This window comes from Corvus cornix, chromosome 28 (genome assembly GCF_000738735.6).
Source record: "Corvus cornix cornix isolate S_Up_H32 chromosome 28, ASM73873v5, whole genome shotgun sequence".
NCBI classification, from domain to species: Eukaryota; Metazoa; Chordata; class Aves; order Passeriformes; family Corvidae; genus Corvus; species Corvus cornix.
Window position 1 is genome coordinate 4,874,847 of NC_046356.1, and position 18,437 is coordinate 4,893,283.

Consider the following 18,437-nt stretch of genomic DNA (forward strand, 5'->3'; position numbering starts at 1 on the left):
ATTTTGAATCACAACTATACCTGGGGCTAAATCACTCGGATGGTGCGATTTACACATTCCCACCTCTCAGGGCAGTGCATAAAGCAAGCGTGGGGCCATCACTCATGTGGGGATATTGCTCTGGAACGCGCTGTCAGGAGAGTGTTTCATGGCACACGAGCGAGCAACCGGGCGCTCCACCCTCGGCAAGAGAAATGGACTCCTGGTAATGGACTACAATTCCTTCCCCTGCAGGCAGGCAGCACTGCCACCATCAAACACGTCAAGCTGCAGGCACTGGTGATTCATCTAGTCCAGCAGCACCCAAAAGCAGATGCTTCAGAGGAATTACCTGTCTGGATGAAGCTTTTCCCAGCTCCAAGCCACCACTGCTTGGCACAGGACCTGCAGCAGGACTGGGCAGGGAGCACAGAGCAGCACTTGCCTGTGGCTTTCTGGGGCATTCAAGACACCAAATCTGTAAATGCTGGAGAATGGCAAATAACCAAGTTTTCACTCCTCCACACATGCTCAGTGCTTCAGGAACAAGGCATGGATGGCACGAGAGCACTCCCAGAACAAGAGCCACAAGACACTGCAGAACCAGAGCCTTCCTGGCTGCTGGAGCCCATCTCCAGCAGGACAGAACTCACCTGGCAGCTTGGAGCAGCCCGAACCTCTGCAGGTCCTTTCCAGCCTCACCCACTTCGTGACTGATTTTTCCTCCTGCCTGCATGCTTGGGGCTCCAGCCTTCAGCTCCAGTGCAAACACCAGGTCTTGGTTAGTGACATAATCCTTTGAATCCCAGCAGCTCCCATTTCACAGGACACAGCTGTTCACTTCCCTGCACTCATTTTCACAGCCACTTCTTCCCTCTGCTCCCCCTCCCCTAAATTTTTCTGCCTTTTGCTGCTAAAATTCAAATAAATGCATTTTCAGGATGGGAGTTGTAACTTTACCCCTTATTTTTCATTCTCCTGTCTTCTTCAGACCAGTATTTAAAGGTTTTCGTCCTCAGAAACCTTGCAGACACAAGATTTGCTGCACTGCCATGGCCCTTGGCCACCACTTTGTTCAACACAGACAAGAAATCGAAATTCAAAAGGCAGTTCAGCACCTTGACATTGTGCAACACAAGGGAGGACCACAGATCCCACAGTCCCAACGCTCCTCACGCGTTTCATGTTTTGCAGTACCACCCTCATCTCAGTCCCAATGTTTTCTTCACTGCACACGAATTTCCTGCTCCTCCTTGCTCCCAATTTTCTCAATTTCTGACGGAAAAGGGGTTAAAAAATCACCCACAAGGGCTTATTTTACAACACAAGCAGGGAATTCCCTGCCTGGCTGGGGCTGTGTCGCTGCTGCACAGGGCCCACGTCAGGCAGCTGGAGGGTACGTCCTGTGTGTCCCAAGGTCCTTCCCGCATGGAACAATCCAGCCCTGAACACACCCGGCATTCACCACACACGTGTGAGCACGTGGAGCCCCGACACACGGATTAAAGGCCTGACTGTGTCTCATGGAGAGGTGACCTCCCTCCTACAGTGTTTCCAGGAGGCAAAGCCAGCAGACACTAAACCTTCTGGGAAGATTTTACACGTGGACTTGATCCTGGAACGCAGCGCCGGTCCAAGATTGGATTTCACTGTGGCCGTTCCTCGAGGTCCCCATTTTGGCCAGTTCTTGGTGGCCTTCATGGCTATGAAAATCCTCCTGCTCTTGCAGGCAGACAAGTGACATTTCCATGGACACCGGGTGGCACAGTGACCTCTGGGCAAGGATCGTGTGATGCATCCCTGTGACACCACCAGGATACTGCTCCTACGCCAGGAAAAACAGCTGCCTTCCCCTTCCCAGGCCAGGGCATATTGAAATATCTGCCCTCCAGACAGCTTTTAAAAATCAAGGTTTTCTTTCCTACTCCTTCGCTCAAGGAGTTCAGTGGCAGAAGGTATCCCACATCCCCCTCCTGCTGCTCCAGTGGCTCCAGAACTGCCAATTCCCAGAGCAGCCCATTTGGTGACCTCAGGGACAGAGAGATGGACGGGGCCATGCAAACTGCCCAGATCCTGTAACAGAGCATGGGGAGAGGCTGCTGCTTGCTTCCTTAAGTAAAGGATGAAGTTTTAATTTAAGCTGATCTCTGGGGAGAGAAGAAGGTTACTGGATCCATAGGAAGCAGCAGGGAATGAACTGAGTGACCCTGAAGCCAGGCACGAGCAACCGGGATTCCCAAGGGTGACAAAGCTGGGGGGACAGACCGGCACCAGATTTGCTGTGGATTTTTTCATCCCCTGCTCCGGACACACACACACATTTCCCTTGTGCTCCCTCACAGAGCAAACAAACGTTAATTTCTTTGGGAAAACTGGAAAGACTATTTTCTTCCCAACCCTTCCTCCTCTCCGAATTCTCCCGACTTCACAGCTTGCAGCAAAGTGCCACTAATCCCCAAATTCTCTCTCTACCTGCAGGGAGAGCTGAAACCCTACCCGTCCCCTCCCCCAGCCCTCCAACCACACTAATCCATCAAATTCCCTGGCCTTGCAGCCCACCCCCAGCCCCGACAGCAGCAATCCTGGCACCAGATGTCCACTGACAAAGGCAGCGCCAAGCATCAAAAAAGCAATTGCCCATCACCCCTGTCCCGACGGGGCCCCGGGCAAAAAAGCGAGTTCAAAGCCCAACAACCCCAGCAGCATCCGAGCGTCCTTTGCCGCTCACACCCCGGGCACGCGGAGCAGCCGCTTCCCTCACTGGGGACACGGTGACAGAACCCAAGCCACGTCTGAGCCCACCGAAGGGTCGCAATTCCCCTCTTGCATCAGGGATTTAAACCAGGGGTCACTAATGGAAAACTAAAGGGATTTTATTAAAAAAAAAAAAAAAACAAAAAAAAAATCAAACCCCGAGCAAGACATCTGTGCTCTGTCCACAGGACGCTGAAGCTGCATTAGCAATGACTTTGTTTAAAGACCACTGCTGCTCCTCCCGGCACCCTCCGCGCCGCCTGCCACGAGAGTTTTGCTGGCCAAACCACGCTCCAGATTGGCCATCTGGATTATCCGTCTTTGCTAAACCGGACCACAAACCCGGCCTTTGAGACAACACACCCATCTCCAGGGATCTGCTCAGAGAAGGAGGTGGAGGGGAGGATAATTTCCACTCCACACCCTCAGTAACCTTTCAAATGCACGAATTTGTTACCCTTCCTTCCCTTTTCCTTCAGTTTGGTACTAATGCTTCCAGTATTCAGGCAAGCTACTACATCAGCCTCCTCTGTCAGGTCCTGCTGGGCTGTTTACACTCTCAACCCCATCCGTATTTTACAAATGCAATTTCGAGCTTTCCCACATTTCCCTCAGAGAAACGAGAGAAGCGACATGCGGGCAGGCACAGACTGTCCCAACCACGCAGGAGGGACAGGCTGGGCATGCAAAAACCTTGCCTGAAACCCATCCCCAAAAATCTGTGTTAATAAAGCCCACACGGGAACAACACCCAGGACAGGAACAACGCCCTGTTTCTACGACTAATTAATCGCAACCATCTCCCCGGCTGGCTTCTGAAACGACTCCAGCTAATGGTTCCTACGCACGGTGAGCATCCCTCCTCCTAACCACGCATCCCTGCGCCGAAGGGACAGCCCCTGCCACCCACGCTCCCACCTCCTCTGCAGGCAGGGCCCCTACGCCACAAATCTGGGGGAAATTTGAACTGTCATCTTCCTTCTTACACCCAGGTTTAGTGCTGCTGCTACAGCATCATTTTATTTATGGTATTGCTTCTGCCACTGTAACGATCCTACATAAATTCCACATCCCGATTCCCTAACAATACTTGCTGCTATTATAATAATGGTCCCATCTAAATGGCACAGGTGCCATTATCAGAAAATCTGTTTGTAATAGGGAAGCAACTGTAAAAAAAGGCATTACACCCAAATGAACTATTTAAGGATTACCATAACCAGGGGCCTTGCCTCAATTCCCTCAGCTGCAGCGCTGCTTCCTGCCTGCTCATAAATAGATAGCAAGTCAAAATTAGCAGGTAAGTCATCCTGTGATTTGGGAGCTGGTGCAGAAACTGAGCACTCTGTGGCTTCATCACACAAATAAAATCTACCTCCACGCAGATTTAATAAAGAATTTTTGCAATGCAAGTTACTAAGTGCTAATGAGAGCACTAATCAGTACATGGAGAAATGGAAACACACCCTTACCCTTACCACCCCATAAAAGTTATCTGTAAATAGCAAGGAAGGGCAGAACAGCTTCTTTTAAGAATCCAAACTCACCTAAGTGCACATGAGCTCATGCCGAATTAAGGCAGAAGTCACATTAAGTGACAGAAGTGGCATAACAGACAAGAAAAATCAAGGTCTTGTAGGGTTCTGTTTGATAGACCTCAGATCTCCATCCCTGCCTCAGCCCCTGCATGTTCACAGCTCCCAGGTGCCTCCTGATTCAGGAAGTTTCACCTACCACAACAGTTATTACTCCTACAAAAGAGTTCTGGAAAGGCAGCTACTCCTTCAAAGAGAGCTTCCAACAGATGTTTTCCCACCGTCAGCATTTGAACAAACACGGTGTCTCACACCTTCCACAGTCCCTAATTTTACCAGTTCATTCTTCACACCCGCAAACACAGCATGAAATAAATTCGAATGTAACAAGATTGCACTTCCCTGGTGCCATGAGATGTGCTGCAAACTCTGCCTACTCCAACAGCAAAGCCTTGCATGGGAACAGAATATACCCAGGGTTCAAAATCTCTTCAGAGGGCAGAGGATGGCTTGGGGGGAGTGGTAATGGGATGCAGCGCCTTTTATCTCCAGGTGAGCAGTTAAAACTCAGCCAGGTGAGCAGCATCTATAAAGCTGTTACTACACGAGGGCTGCGCAGAAGCCAGCTCAAAATGAGGATCAGTGGCTTCACTCCAGCTCTTGGCCGACGGGTGTCAGACAACGTGTCACTCCTACACCTGGCACCGCAGGGCAGCCCCCAAAAAAGCACCAAGGACGGGGTTGTGCAACCTCCACTTTCTCCTCTGCACGTAGCCGGGTGACACCGGCGCTGCTGCTCTTTTTGGCCCGTGCCCACACGCCGCAGACAGGGACGCTGGAGCAGGAACCAGAGATACTGGATCTATTCCTGGCATCGCTGCCGACCTGCCGCGGGAGCTGGGCGAGCCTCGCCTCTGCTGCTGTCTCCTCGCTTTTGGCTGAATGATTCAACCATGGCACTTCATCTCTTTTCCACAGTGGACTCTTAAACTCTTCCCAGCAAGGAGCTGCATGTTGCTATTCCCACTCTGCAGACAAGGAAGCCAGCAGATTGCCATTCCCCCAAAGGCTGTTTTTCTGGCACGCTCCTTAGAGATTAAATCTAGTGAAATAGCTTTGCCTTACAAGAATCTGTACCCACAGGGCAGACTCAACAGCCAGGGTAAAGAGGGTTTTTGAAACTTGCTGTGATCAAGGTTAAGAAACATAATAAAACACCATATCCTGCTTTTCCAGCTCTTCAGGGTAATGAGGGATTTCCTCATATATCTGCTGCAACTGTCACCTTTGCAGGAATTTAGTGCTTAATACTAAATTCACTCTCTGTCTGCACACTGAACCTACAGCCGGTTTATTTTGGAACCTCCACCTCCCAAAAAAACCGATGCACGTCTCTTCCAAGTCCAAAGTATAATTGGGCCTTCTCTGGTTTCAATGCCTTTGATAAATCCCTGCTTTGGCTGCAGGAGGAGGCTGCAGAGCAGCAGGAGAGCAGAGCAGGAGCCCCGACACTGCCTCACTCCCTCGGTTCCACTCCGACTGGCAGGAGGATTTGGAAGAATTCTCCGGGAGGGGATGTCCCTCTTCCTGCACTGGGAATCAACGACACACTCCCGTGCTGATAAAAGATAATGATCCCTTCCCCTCCCTTCTACGAGGCCGGTTCTCGGAGCAGTAACACGAAAGGAAGGCGAGCGTCCCGGGGATGGTCGGCGAAGGAGGGAAGCGCAGCCGCGGAGCCGGAGCAGACCCCTCCTCCAGCCCAGTCCCACCTCGCTGAGCCACTCGGGCCAGCCTCACTCACCGCCCCCAGCCCGCACCCCAGCCCTCCTCCGCAGCGAGCGAGCGGCGAAAGGCACCAATCCCCTCCAAACGCTCCTTAGTCTGAGAAAACGCAAATCATGAAGAAGCTGTTAAAACAGCCTAATTCGCTCAGATCCAGAGTTTGCACTTCTTCCTTTTTGGCGAAGAAAAAACCCTAAATAAACCCAAACCAACAGTGCTAGCCCTGAAAATCCCAGGGCTGACAGGCCCTTGTGTAGCCAGGAGCAGCCGCCCGTGGGCTGCAGCCCCACACCAACAAACACTGAGCTGGTTACCAGAGGAAAAAAGCGTCTCAGCGCAGGTGGTTTGTTATTCTCAGAAAGTATCTTTCCAGCAGATGTTCCCCTGTACCATGTGTGGCAATCCCAGTGTGCTTGAATTTGTGATTTTTCCTCCGCTAAGTGACGTTTTCAGGAAAAGGGAAATTAAAGGATAACAAGATGCAGCTATAGAAAGCTAGAGCTATACAGGCTAGAGAATTCTCTTTTTTTTTTTAGGAGAAAAACCATAATGTTAATGTTAGAAACCACTTTTCATATATAGTAATGATCAGCTTAATCTTTACACTTCTTTCCTTAGCTACAGGAGAGTTCTCCAACAACGAACAATATAAATTTAAATTTAATTTCAAGTGTTGCTGTAACTGCCTCCAGTCAGACCAACTGCTGTGAACTCAAGTCAGAGCCTTGACATAGAAGTTACCTGAGTTACCTGCAACAGAAAAGTTCTTTGCTTTTGCCAAAGTGAGAAAAGGATAATAAAGGGATAAAATGTGGTTATTTCTCAGGAAAGTTCCAGCTACACAGTTCCTGTAGCTAAACGGAGCTTTTCCCCCCCCCCATCTATTATGTTTCTAAAATTACACATTTTAGACAAATCTGCATCTTGAGCTTGAGCAGTAGCCTAATAGCTAGCAAAGAAGTCATGTAAAGCCGAGAAAATGAGTTATATTTAATCCTGGGAACGACGCATAGAAGTTGTGCAATGTTTACAGTGAATAAATTCTATCCGTTAACTCAAAGGCTCCAGCCCGTGTCCTGCCCAGCGCTGCCGAGAGCATCGTGCACTCCTGCAGCCCCGGGCTGCCTTTAACTCATTAAAAAATAAAAGGCATTTCCAGTACGGAAAGAAAACATGGAGTAAGAGGGGTAATCTGGGGAAGAGGGCGAGCTGGAGAGCTGGTCCTTTGTACGGCAGGCGAGCGCCCCAGCGCAGGGGGATGCTGGATGTGGTTCTCACATTTTCTTGTTTTGCAGCAAAACGCTCCTGCGAGCCCTTGGCTGGGGAAAAAGGGGGAGACGAAAGGGGAGAGGAAATGGGAGAGGGACGGGCAGAGCGAAGGGAGGGGGAGAGAGACGGGGAGAGGGAAGGGGAGAGGAAAAGGGAGCGGGAGAGGGAAGGGAATTCCCTCCCCAGCGCCGCCCCGCAGCCCCGCTCCCGCCCGGCCGAGCCCCGCTGCCCATCGCCCGCAGGCAGAGCCCGCACGGAGCCGGGCCCCGCCCGCCCGCGGAGCCCCCCCGGCGGCCCCCGAGACCCCCGCCCGCCCCCACGGCCTGTGCGCGTAGGGGAAACAGTTTCCCCTTGTTAAAGATCCGTTAAATAATTAAATTTTAAAATCAAACCGACCGTCTCGGACTCGTCCCGGCGCCGGCGGGGTGCGGAGGCTCCGCGGCGAGGGCGGCCCGGGGACAGCGCTGGCGGGACCCGCCGTCCCTCGGGCCCGGGGCGCCGCGACCCCTCGGCGGAGGGAGGGACCCCGCGACCCCTCGGCGGAGGGAGGGACCCCGCGACCCCTCGGCGGAGCCCACGGCGGCCCGGCCGGGCAGGGGCGGGGCAGGGACGGGGCCGGGGCGGGGCCGGGGCAGCGGGGCCCGGCCGGGGGGACCCTGACGGCAACCCCGGGAGCGGAGCCCCGGGCTCACCGCAGCCCGCTCACTCGGCGTCCCTCCGAGCCTGCCCTTGGGGTTCCCTCAGACCCTTTGGGGTCTGCACCCCCATTCCGGGTCCTTTGGGTCCTCTGAGACACCACCCCGTTCCACAAAGCTTCCACAGTACTCCCCAGAATAAAGGGAAAATCCCCCTTGCTGTGCCCCCAGCACCCCGGTCACGTCCCCGTTCACCCGTCGCCCCAAGGCAGCCTCGTGCCCAAAGGGGAAACTGAGGCACGGCAGCGGGTGCTGGGATAACCCTTGCCTTGAGATTCATGGCAATGCTTTTGGCCGTACAAAGCCCGGCACCGCTCATCGGTGATGAGATAAACTCTCACCTCTAAAAACACCAAAAAAAAAACCAAAAAAAAACCACCAAAAACCATCAACAAAAGCCACAACCTTCTTCATTTATTTTTCATGGAGCTGCACAGCCGTGCTGAGCTCTTGCAGCCATCTGTAAAGGGAGAAGGTAATTCCTAGCCTAAGGACTTTAGAGTTTAAATAAGATATAAACGCAGCGTGAGAGGACAGCAAAGGGAGCGGCGAGAGGGGGTGTGCAACAAAAGGGTTTCTTCAGAGGGAGATTAGGATATCACGATTGCGACGTATACGCCTTTGCATTGACTCTATATGGGATTTCAGAGCAGCTCTGTTATCTCCAGGCAGGAACAAAACACTCTGTACTTGCTCTTTTCCAAATCATACCAAAAGTTGGAACCGACAAGGAAAAAAAAATCACAACAAAATTCCTTCTTCCCTCTGCTCCCCTCCCAATTTTGCTCATGTTTTTTTTTTCCTTTTCCACACAGAGAGATATTTTTCTGGTTTTTTTTTTTTTTTTTTTTTTTTTTTTTTGAAAGCTCAGGGTTGAAAATCCTCGGTCATTTGGGAATTCTCGGAGCCAGCGGCCGTAGCGGGGCTGAGCACAGAGAGGTTCTTGGCAGGCCCTGGCAGAGAGGGCTGCGCTGGAGCATGTGCCTGGGAGAAGGGGGGCTGCGGGGGGCAAAAGAGGCCACATACATTTTTAGAAGAAAAAATAAAAACGAGGAGAAAAAAAAGCGTCACCGAGGCCTGCCTGGCGCACACGCCAGCACTGGGGGCTGGGAGCGGGGGAGCGCGGGGAGGAGAAAGGCTGAGTGGATGGAAGTGAGGATCCAGATTGAAAACAGATGGGATTTTTCTTGCCAACCTGACATCCGAGACCACGGGAGGCGGGGTGAAACTTCCCTTCAGAGAGGCTGGCAGCCAAGAGATATGGTGGGGGGGCCCCCCAAAAAAATCCCAGTTTGGTTTGAAATCCCTTCTCGTTCCTGCTCGGCTGGGGCTCTGGGGTCGGCAGAGAGGAGCCCCCTGGAACTGGGTTGTTTTTAATACTTTGAGGGGTTTGATTTTACCATTAAGTGTCTGATTCATTTGTTCCTGCCTGCTGGAGCTCAGCCCAGCCTGGCAGTTAATACTTGCCCTGGGAGACATTTTAGGGGCATTTTGCACCCCTGCGGATCCCTCTGCGTATGCTCACGAGGGAAACCCGCGTCCGTGCACAGAAATTACCCCGCAGGGCCCACAGGGCACAACCTCCACCCCGGGGGGAGCTGGGATGCAGGAAACATGCTGGAGTGGGGCTGCAAAGATCCACATTTCCATGTAAAAAGGCACCATAAAATGCTGGAGGACCTCACACCTCTTGGCACAGCCCTGGCACCTGAGCTGGCGGCCTCCAGCAGCCCAAGCTGTGCAGGTTTAAAAAGTCCAGGATCAAGGACAGGAAGATGCTGGAGTGTGTCCAGAGAAGGGAACGGAGCTGGGGAAGGGGCTGGAGCACCAGGAGCGGCTGAGGGAGCTGGGAAAGGGGCTCAGCCTGGAGCAAAGGAGGCTCAGGGGGAACCTTGTGGCTCTGCACAAGTCCCTGACAGGAGGGGACAGCCGGGGGGGTCGGGCTCTGCTCCCAGGGAACAGGGACAGGAGGAGAGGGAACGGCCTCAGGCTGGGCCAGGGGAGGTTTAGGTTGCTTCACCAAAAGGGAGGTCAGGCACTGGCACAGCTGCCCAGGGCAGTGGTGGAGTCCCCATCCCTGGAGGCACTTAAAGCCATGTGAATGTGGCACTTGGGGACATGGGGCAGTGGTGCCCTTGGCAGTGCCGGGGGAACGGCTGGACTCACTGATCTAAGAGGGCTTTTCCAACCTCAAAAATTCCATGATTCTAAGCTGCAAACAAACGATACAACAGTCCCAAAGTGACTTAGCAGTGATTCATCCAGGAGTCAATTTGTGGCTGGCCGGAGGCAGGGCTGAAGGAGCGGCCGTTGCGGGTCACACCTCCTGCCTCCCACTCCAGCCACACGCTCCACTCCTCAGTGCCACGAGGGACTGGCTGCTGCAAATCCCAGCACAAGTGGCAGGTCCCTGGTGATGCAGTGTGTGACCAGGGGGATTTTTTACCCCATTTTGGGATAAAAATCACTGCAGGACCGCAAAAGGCTCGGTGTGCACAAACCAGAGCCCCACATACCCCACGGGACTGGCACAGCTGCCCCTCCATCAGAACACGGGTGTCCTGTGGGGCTGGCAGGGACGTGGGCTCTGTGTCGCCCACAAGATTTCACAGCTACCTTGCAAACCAGAAACAAAAAGTTAATGGTGCGGGCTTGACCACATATTTTCCAGGGGCTCTGGGAGACCGGCTCTCCGCAAGCCGGCTAACACACACTCTTTTCATTCAGAGCTTTAAATACCCAATTGTGTCTGTTTTCAGCACGCTCATTTTTAGCATTTTAATGATATGGTCCCCAGCTTTCACCCTCCTTGGATTGGCCCCAGCATGGCTTTTTTTTTTTCCTTTTTTTTCTTTTCCCCCCCCTTCTTTTTAACATCGTGCAGAGCGAGAGGGGAAAGGGAAGAGGGTTAGCAAGAGGTCACACATTTCTCCTAACCCAAGTGTTTTTCCAGCAGGCAGGGGGTCCTGCTGGCGACAAAGACGGAGCAGCCCCTGGGCTGTGTTGGCTGCAAGTGCTGCCCCTTCTGCCTCGGTGCCCGGCGTGGGACGGGCACGCTGCCCTCGCCCAGTGCTCCACCCAGGGACCTTCCAGGAGAGACAACGGGCAGCAGTGCCCATCCCCTCGCCCCAGCACGGCCCAAACCTCACTCACCACAGCCAGCCCTGGAAGACAGAGTGTGGGATTTGCCATTGCAATTGCTTTCCCTCCTTCTCCTGTGGACAGAGCTTTCCTCTGGCTTCCACTGGCAGGATTTTGCTTGGCTACGCTGCTCTCCTCAGGGATGGGCAGAAGACCCCATCTGCAAACAAGACCTGGCTTGGGTCGGCTCTGCACCCCCAGCAGCCATCACTGCACTGACACAGCAAAGCTGCTTTGGGGTCCAGGCTCAGCAGCAGCACCAACACCCTAAAGCTGCTGGAGCACTCTGCACACTGCCAGGAGAGCCAGGGAGGCAGCAGGAGACTCATGGCTGCACCTGAGAGAACCAAACATCCCCATTCCTCAAGCACACTCAGCTCTACTTCCTTTTGGACGTGCCGCTGTGACCCAGCCCCGAGGGACGTCCTCTCCTCCTGTCCCCACCACACCACGTCAACATCCAGTGCTGTCCCCGTCCCCTCTGCCCCAGCTCCACACACACCCTGTCCCTATCAAGCACCTTTACAGGGTGCTTCAGCATCAGCCACTCAGAGGATTTTTATCTTTTTTCCCACCAAGTAATATCGAAATGATATTTATTAAATTTGCTCTCTAAGTCCCTCAATCTGCTCCATAATACAGTGAATCTGCGAGGTGGTTTCACTGATCCCGCCTCAATGAGACCAGATTAACACAGATGATCCCGGCTTTGCGGCTCCCTCAGCCCGGGGAGGGTCAGAGGTTGTGCAGAAAGGCAAAACCCGCTGGCAGCGTGGAGCCGGAGGAAACCACGTGGCCTTGGAAAATGATTTCCGAGGTTAATTCCAGGTGGAAAGGAGGGAGCACTCAGCGTGGATGGAAAACCCGTTCGCCTCTGTATTTCAGCCTCTCTTGCTCTTATCTCCCTCCTCAAGCACATTGACTGCACCTGCCCCCACCCCGCTCCCCAGCAAGACGCCCATTAAATCTCAAATCAGCTCCAGAAAGGTTCATCAGATCCATTATCTCTGCATTCAGCTAAATTATGAAAATCATTAAGATAAGGAGGCATGGAGCCTATTAGTTTCCTGGAGAGGATGCTTTACAATTCTTTTCCTTCTGCTTCCACATTTAATTACCTTAAGTTTCACAGTATTTAATTCCATTTATTAAACCTTTAATATGTAAAAACAAAACAACAATAAAACCCACTGCTGGTCGCCTTTCGGGAGGGTGCAGAGCCAGGGCCCGGCTTGAGGCAATCCTCCATCCATGCATGGACACTCACAGCTGAGCTGGAGCTGTGCTCATGGGGGATGCATCCACTAATTAAAAAATTAAGGATGTGCCCAGGAGTCCGCACAAAGGGAAATGAGCAGTGCCAGCCCAGGGTTCTCCCGTGGGCTCCCCCAAGCCAGGCTGGTCCCTGAATAACCCAGAGAGATGACACAAAAAAGCAGTGGGATTGTGGAAACTATATTTATTCTTTTCTACAATTGCAGGAGCACGGTTAATCTGCAACGCCCCCGCCCCAGGAAGCCCCAGCGGGGACGGTGCTCCTGCAGGTACACACAGGGATCCACGCTCGGTTATTTGGGTTTTCCTCCTGGACAGAGGCTATTTTAGGGCACTGATAGCGAGCCTATGGAAACAGCCAAGCCCCCACATGCTCCAAGCAAGGTCAATGTGAAGCATTAGCTGCTTGCTGGCTGCATTTTGCCTTCCCAGAGATGCCATTCAGCAATGTTGGTTCTTATCAGAGCAGCATCCAAAGCCCCTTATCCGGCAATGGCAAACAGCCTGTGACCCTCACGCTGGGCTGTCTCTGCCATCTACACAGGACAGATACTGAAGAAAGCAAATAAAACCAGAGGCACAGCCAGGGAAGAGCTTGGTGCAGGGACACCAACTGTGCCATGCATGGAGGGGAAGATGCCAAGCCCAGCTGCTGCCCAAATCCACTCCCTGTGAGCACACAGACAATTACAGACCCATACACAGCATTTCCAAACACCTCCTTGCAGGAGATCTCAACATTTGGGCAACTTATGGACAACTGAAACTTTCTGTGAGAAGCTGGGGACAATCATGGAGCACCTTGAGCCATTCCTAAATGTCCAAGACTAGGCTGGATGGGGCTTGGAGCAACCTGGTCTAGCAGAAGGTGTTGGGGGGTTGGAACAAGATATTCTTTAAGGTCCTTTCCAACCAAGCCAAACCCTTCTGTGATTCCATAATTCAGACACTTCTCTCCAGCACTTGCACAGCACAATTTGCAAATGCTGCTGCCTTCAAGGCCTGTCCCATCATGCATCCAAACAGGGCCCCACAGCTCCAAGCACTGCAGTTTCTTCCCATCGACATCTTTTACAGCATTAAACCTCAAACTTGGCCTGCATTTTGCATTTGGTTTCTAAATCACGAACCACTCTGGAAAAGTAGCACCAGGAAGAAAAAAACAACTTGCTAAAGTGTTCCCCAGCAGCATATCCACAGACTTTAATATAAAAAAGCTGCTGCTAATTTAAAAAACAAATGTTTAAGCAATCAAGCATGTTTATTTAATTTGTCCTTTCTGTGCCAGAGAAGGGCCGGGCCGCTCGCAGCGGCTGCCACGCGACGTTATCGAGTGTTCGTGGTGAGGTCCCTGCCTGGTGGGATGGGGGCAGCTGGAAGCTCCAACACAACCCATCCCTTGAAGGGGAGCTCAGAGAGGCTCCCTTGGGATAGTCCAGCCTCACACCCTGAGATGAAGACATCTACAGCCTAAGAATGAGACTGAGGATTCAACCCGCTGCTGGCACCCAGCATGAAGCAGGTCACAGAGTCAGGGAATGGTTTGGGCTGGACTGGCCTTTGAGATCACCCAGTTCCATTCCCCTGCTGTGGGCAGGGGCACCTTCCACTAACCCAGCTTGCTCAGAGCTCCACCCAACCTGGCCTTGAACAGTTCCATCCACGAAGATGGGCATCCCCATCAATTCCCCACTCCTACAGAAGCAGTGAAATGTTAGTTCATTTGCCATCACTGCAGACCAGAGGTTCTTCATTAAAAAGGCCATGTGTTGCTGTGCTTGCAAAGAGGGTGCAGAACACACAGAGACAGGTACAGGGGAACCCAGAGCCCTCAGGTGAATCCAGCTGGAAAGGGCCAGTGGTTTTCATAGGGCACATGCTGGGCACACTTCCTGAAAAGCCTTGAAAAGCCTCCAAAGGCCCAAACCCACTAAAAACTGAACAGTAACCACAGGACAGCAACTCTGCAGATAATCCAGATTTCTCGTGGATCCCAGAACACCTAAAAGGACCCAATTTTCAGAGTACAAGTGAGTCCCCAGAGAGGCTGGAGAGCCCCATGCTGCTCTTCTCAATGCTAGAAGGGCTCAGACCTGGACAGCAGATCAGAGTCTCCTTTCCCACCACAGCACTGACAGGAACAGTGACGTTTTGGAGAGGGGGTGGACGTGCAGGATCGTGAGGGAACCCACCATAGGCAGGAACTCAATTCAAAGCCTGTCATTATCACTGGCTTTAACAAATTGCTCCTGGGCATGGCAGGTACTTTATTAATTTTTCCCCCATGCAGCATCGAGGGTGACTGAGGAAATCCAGTGGCCTGTTGATTTGTTTGCCTCCCTGGCCCAAAATAACTCACTATTTATTTTTAAGCAGCAGAACGCACCAAATCCTCACATCGATGCGAAGGAGCTGGAAGGAGATGCCACACACACCCATGGCACCAGCACCTGGACAGAAGGTTTCCACCTCATTCTCTGCATTGGGAAAAAGCCAGGCCCAAGTCTCCCACTTGCCCTTCAGACATGGGAAAACTGAATAAAGGGATTTTTCACTCCATTGGGTTTCTCCTGGCAGCCACGTTCCTGTCGGATTCACCGCCCGCCGTGCCTGAGCTTTGGTCTGCTTGAAGTGCAGGGAGGTTTTGGGTACCTCAGCCTCAAACACAGCCCCTGGCCTGGAACTTCTCTGTGCATCCCTCTGAGGCTGGGGCCAGCTCAGGTGCCCACATCCCTCTCGGAGCTGAAGCTGCTCTCCTGTCCCAACGGCCGTGGTTGTTCAAAGGGGAGGATTCAGGATTTGCTGTGTGCCTTCCCCTGGGATTGCTCCAAGCAGCAGCTGATGCACATGGACACGTGCAAACAAAAAACGCAGCAGCCCTCCTGAAGAAAAGGCCACTGGGGCTGCTGGGCGGGTGTTCTGGTGGTGATCTCCTGGGGGCTGCACAGGTGAGAGGGAGCAGAGGGAGAACCCAGTCCGAGGACATCCACAGGCCGGGACGTCTCCTGCACAGCTCTGCTTCAAGCCCCGCAGGAAGGGGGTTCTCAAGTCACACAACCCCAGCAGAAATCACACGAGGCAGCTTCGCCGTCTCCATCCATTGAGGCCCCTACTGATGACCTTTATTTGTGTTTTTTTAAGTGCCATCTCCATTCTTTGTGGTTACTGAGAGTGTTTTCCATATGAGCAGCACTGAAGAGTCTTCCAGAGCCTGCAGCCATGCCACACTGGAGCCTGCTGAGCAGCCAAGCAAGACCCGCAGAACCCCAGCGCGGGCTGGAAGCTGCCATGAAGACTACGTGGGCAGTACTGGATCTGCCGAGAACTTGGGACAAAACCACTGCTGGGGACAGGCGAGGCTCAGGAACACAGCACAGACGGAAGGAGCTGCAGCAGAAACGTGCCACAGCCGAGGGGACACGGGGACAGAGCGGGAACAGCAGCTCCAGTGCTGCCAGCACTGCTGGGCTGGTGCAGGTCCCCAGAGCCCCCAGGCAGTGGCTGCTGGCAGCCCTCGGGCAGGGAGCTGCTCTCCGAAGGGAATTGGCTCTCCCCATACACGCTCCTTCATGGAGAGCCCTCTTTGTTTTCTTTCTTTAGAAAAAAGGAAAAGGCGAGGGAAGCAACAGCGCCGTTTTCCAGGGACCCAGGACTCCTCGTGCCCAACCCCAGAGCGGAGTTAAACTGGATTAAATCTGAACAGAGCTCTCTAGCAGAGCCCGACAGCAGAAGGAATCCTACATGCACACGCTTCCCCCTGCTCCCTGGGGATGGCAGAAGGGACCTGGGGGCGCATCTTGTACCTGCCCCCACACCCCTGGATAACATGACACACCATAAATAACAGGATGCTCACCTGTGGCTGAGCAGCAGTGCTGTGCACTGCCCCTCACACAGGCAGTCCTGCGGGGCAGTGGCACGGGCCGGCTCTGCCTTTCCCTGCTCTGTGCAGACACGCCGGGACTGTGCCCAGCGCCGAGCCCGGCAGCTCTCCTGGCACTGCCCTGCCCAGACATGCCTGGGCTGTGGGTTCTGCGGGGAGGCGTTCGCAGGGAAAAGGGAGACCTTAGAGAACCTTCCAGTACCTAAAAAGGCTGCAGGAGAGCTGGGGAGGGACTTTGGAGGACAAGGAGGGCAGGGTTAGATGAGATATTGGGAAGAGATTCTTCCCTGTAAGGGTGGGGAGGCTCTGGCACAGGCAAAGCTGTGGCTGCTCCTGAATTGCTGGAAGTGCCCGAGGCCAGGCTGGATGGGGCTTGGAGCAGCCTGGGACAGTGGAAGGTGTCCCTGCCCATGGCAGGGGTGGCACCAGATGAGCCTTAAGGTCCCTCCCAAACCAAGCCATCCTGTGACTCCATGGCTGACCTTGCTTTGCCACCGTAACATGCTGAGGTGAGCAGCCCATGGCAGCAGCAGCACCTGATGGAGGCAGGTACAGACTCTGCCTTCCTGATTTGGGAGAGAGCAACAGCAATTGCCACCTGGGCCAGGCTGGGGTGCAGCAGTGGCAGCTCAGCTGTCCCATGCCTGATGCAAAGCCCCATCTCTTCCAGAAGTGCCTCCAGAAATGCACTGCTGGAAATGCAGCAAATATTACACACTGCTGGTAACACCCCTCCCTCTTCCTCGTGTCCCAGACACGCTTTCACTCCTCTTCCCACCATCCCATCAGCTGCCAGCTGCAGAGGGGCCTTGCCAGCTGACAGATGAAGCTTCAGGTTAACAAATCCAATTTGTCGGAGACAAAAAGCCAAAGCGTTTCATTTCTGATGGCTTTTTTTTCATAAAATTGCTCAGACATTCAAGACTTGAAATGTCACCATGTCACTCGGTGGCGGCTGAGGGCACAGAGCTGGAAAGGTCAGGAGAAGCTCTCCAAGAATCACCCCTGCTCAGTTTGAAGGGAAGGGGAACAGGGCAGACAGGGCCACCGTGATTGCTGGGGACAGGGAGGCCACCAGCCAACACACAGCCCATGCTCCCAGTCCAGCTCTCAGCAGAGCACAGGGGGATGGTGATGCCCAGCGCCAGACCATGAGCATCCACTCATGATTGCAAACAAGCCCCTTTGGCTCTTCTTGACCCCCAAACTCCCTCCACCCCACTCCCCTGGGCCCCAGGCCAGCTGGGACCATCGCATTTCCCTGAGCTTGAATTAACAAAGCCAAAGGGTTTTCCCCAGAGCCACTCAGGGCATCTCCCACCAGTGCAGGATGCAGTGGCAGACTGGGAGGCAAGGCAGAGCCCACCTGTATCGCACGAGGAGCAGGGAAGGCTCCAGCAGGTACCACTGAACCACAACAGCACTTTGCCGGGACCTCTGCCTCCCCCCGAGCTGAGCCTCGGAGCAGGGATGTCCAGAAGGGTTCCTGCTGTGTTATCCCACGAGCAGTGCTCAGGGCACTCTGCCCCCAGCCCCGAGGGACCCAAAAGCTGTATCAGCACAGCCGGGGCCAGTCGCAGAGGCCATGGGCACAACCAGGGCTGCGTTCCCCGCCAGGACACGGGGCAGGGAGCAAGTGCTGCAGCTCCTGGGCACCCCTCCAGCCCACAGGAACCCGAGACCTCCCTGGCAGGTGAATTTACTGCTGGGAACATACAGTTAGAGCCCGGAGGTGAGGCAGAACAGGACACCCCAGGGCCCAGCTATGGGACGTATGAGAGCGCCTGAAAACGAAAACGGGCAGTGTCCGTGGTGTCCATCTGTCCCTGGAGCCACCAGGCCACTGTCAGCAGCCTTGCTGCAGTGCTCGGGCTGGGTGTTTAACTGCAGGAGTCTGGGGAGAACATGAGCTGCTGCAGGGTTCTGTGTCAGCCACAGCCTCCTCACAGGGCTGGAGCCTCTCAAATGCCAAGGGGCTGATTCTGACCTCTGCTCACACACAGCCCCAGCATGGGGGTCAACAGCAGCCAGCTGCAGCACCTCCCATCCCTCCCATCTTAGAGCATGTCATTGGTCAAAGCCTCAGGCTCTGGGCAATGCCCAAAGCACAACGACGTGATG

The 18,437-nt window shown here is 53.7% G+C and overlaps 1 protein-coding gene across 3 annotated transcripts in view; it reads right to left on the bottom strand.

The window, feature by feature from the left end:
• The window catches only part of PTPRS (protein tyrosine phosphatase receptor type S), a 148,677-nt gene that overhangs the window by 117,889 nt on the left and 12,351 nt on the right, over positions 1-18,437 (bottom strand). Inside the window, exon 1 of one of the 3 annotated variants that reach the window (XM_039566156.1) lies at positions 7,719-7,816. The exons of the other annotated variants lie outside the window; for them this stretch is intronic. The gene's annotated coding sequence lies outside the window, so the exon portion shown is untranslated. Of the gene's footprint in view, positions 1-7,718; positions 7,817-18,437 lie in introns of those variants that run through there. 3 annotated transcript variants of the gene reach the window in all.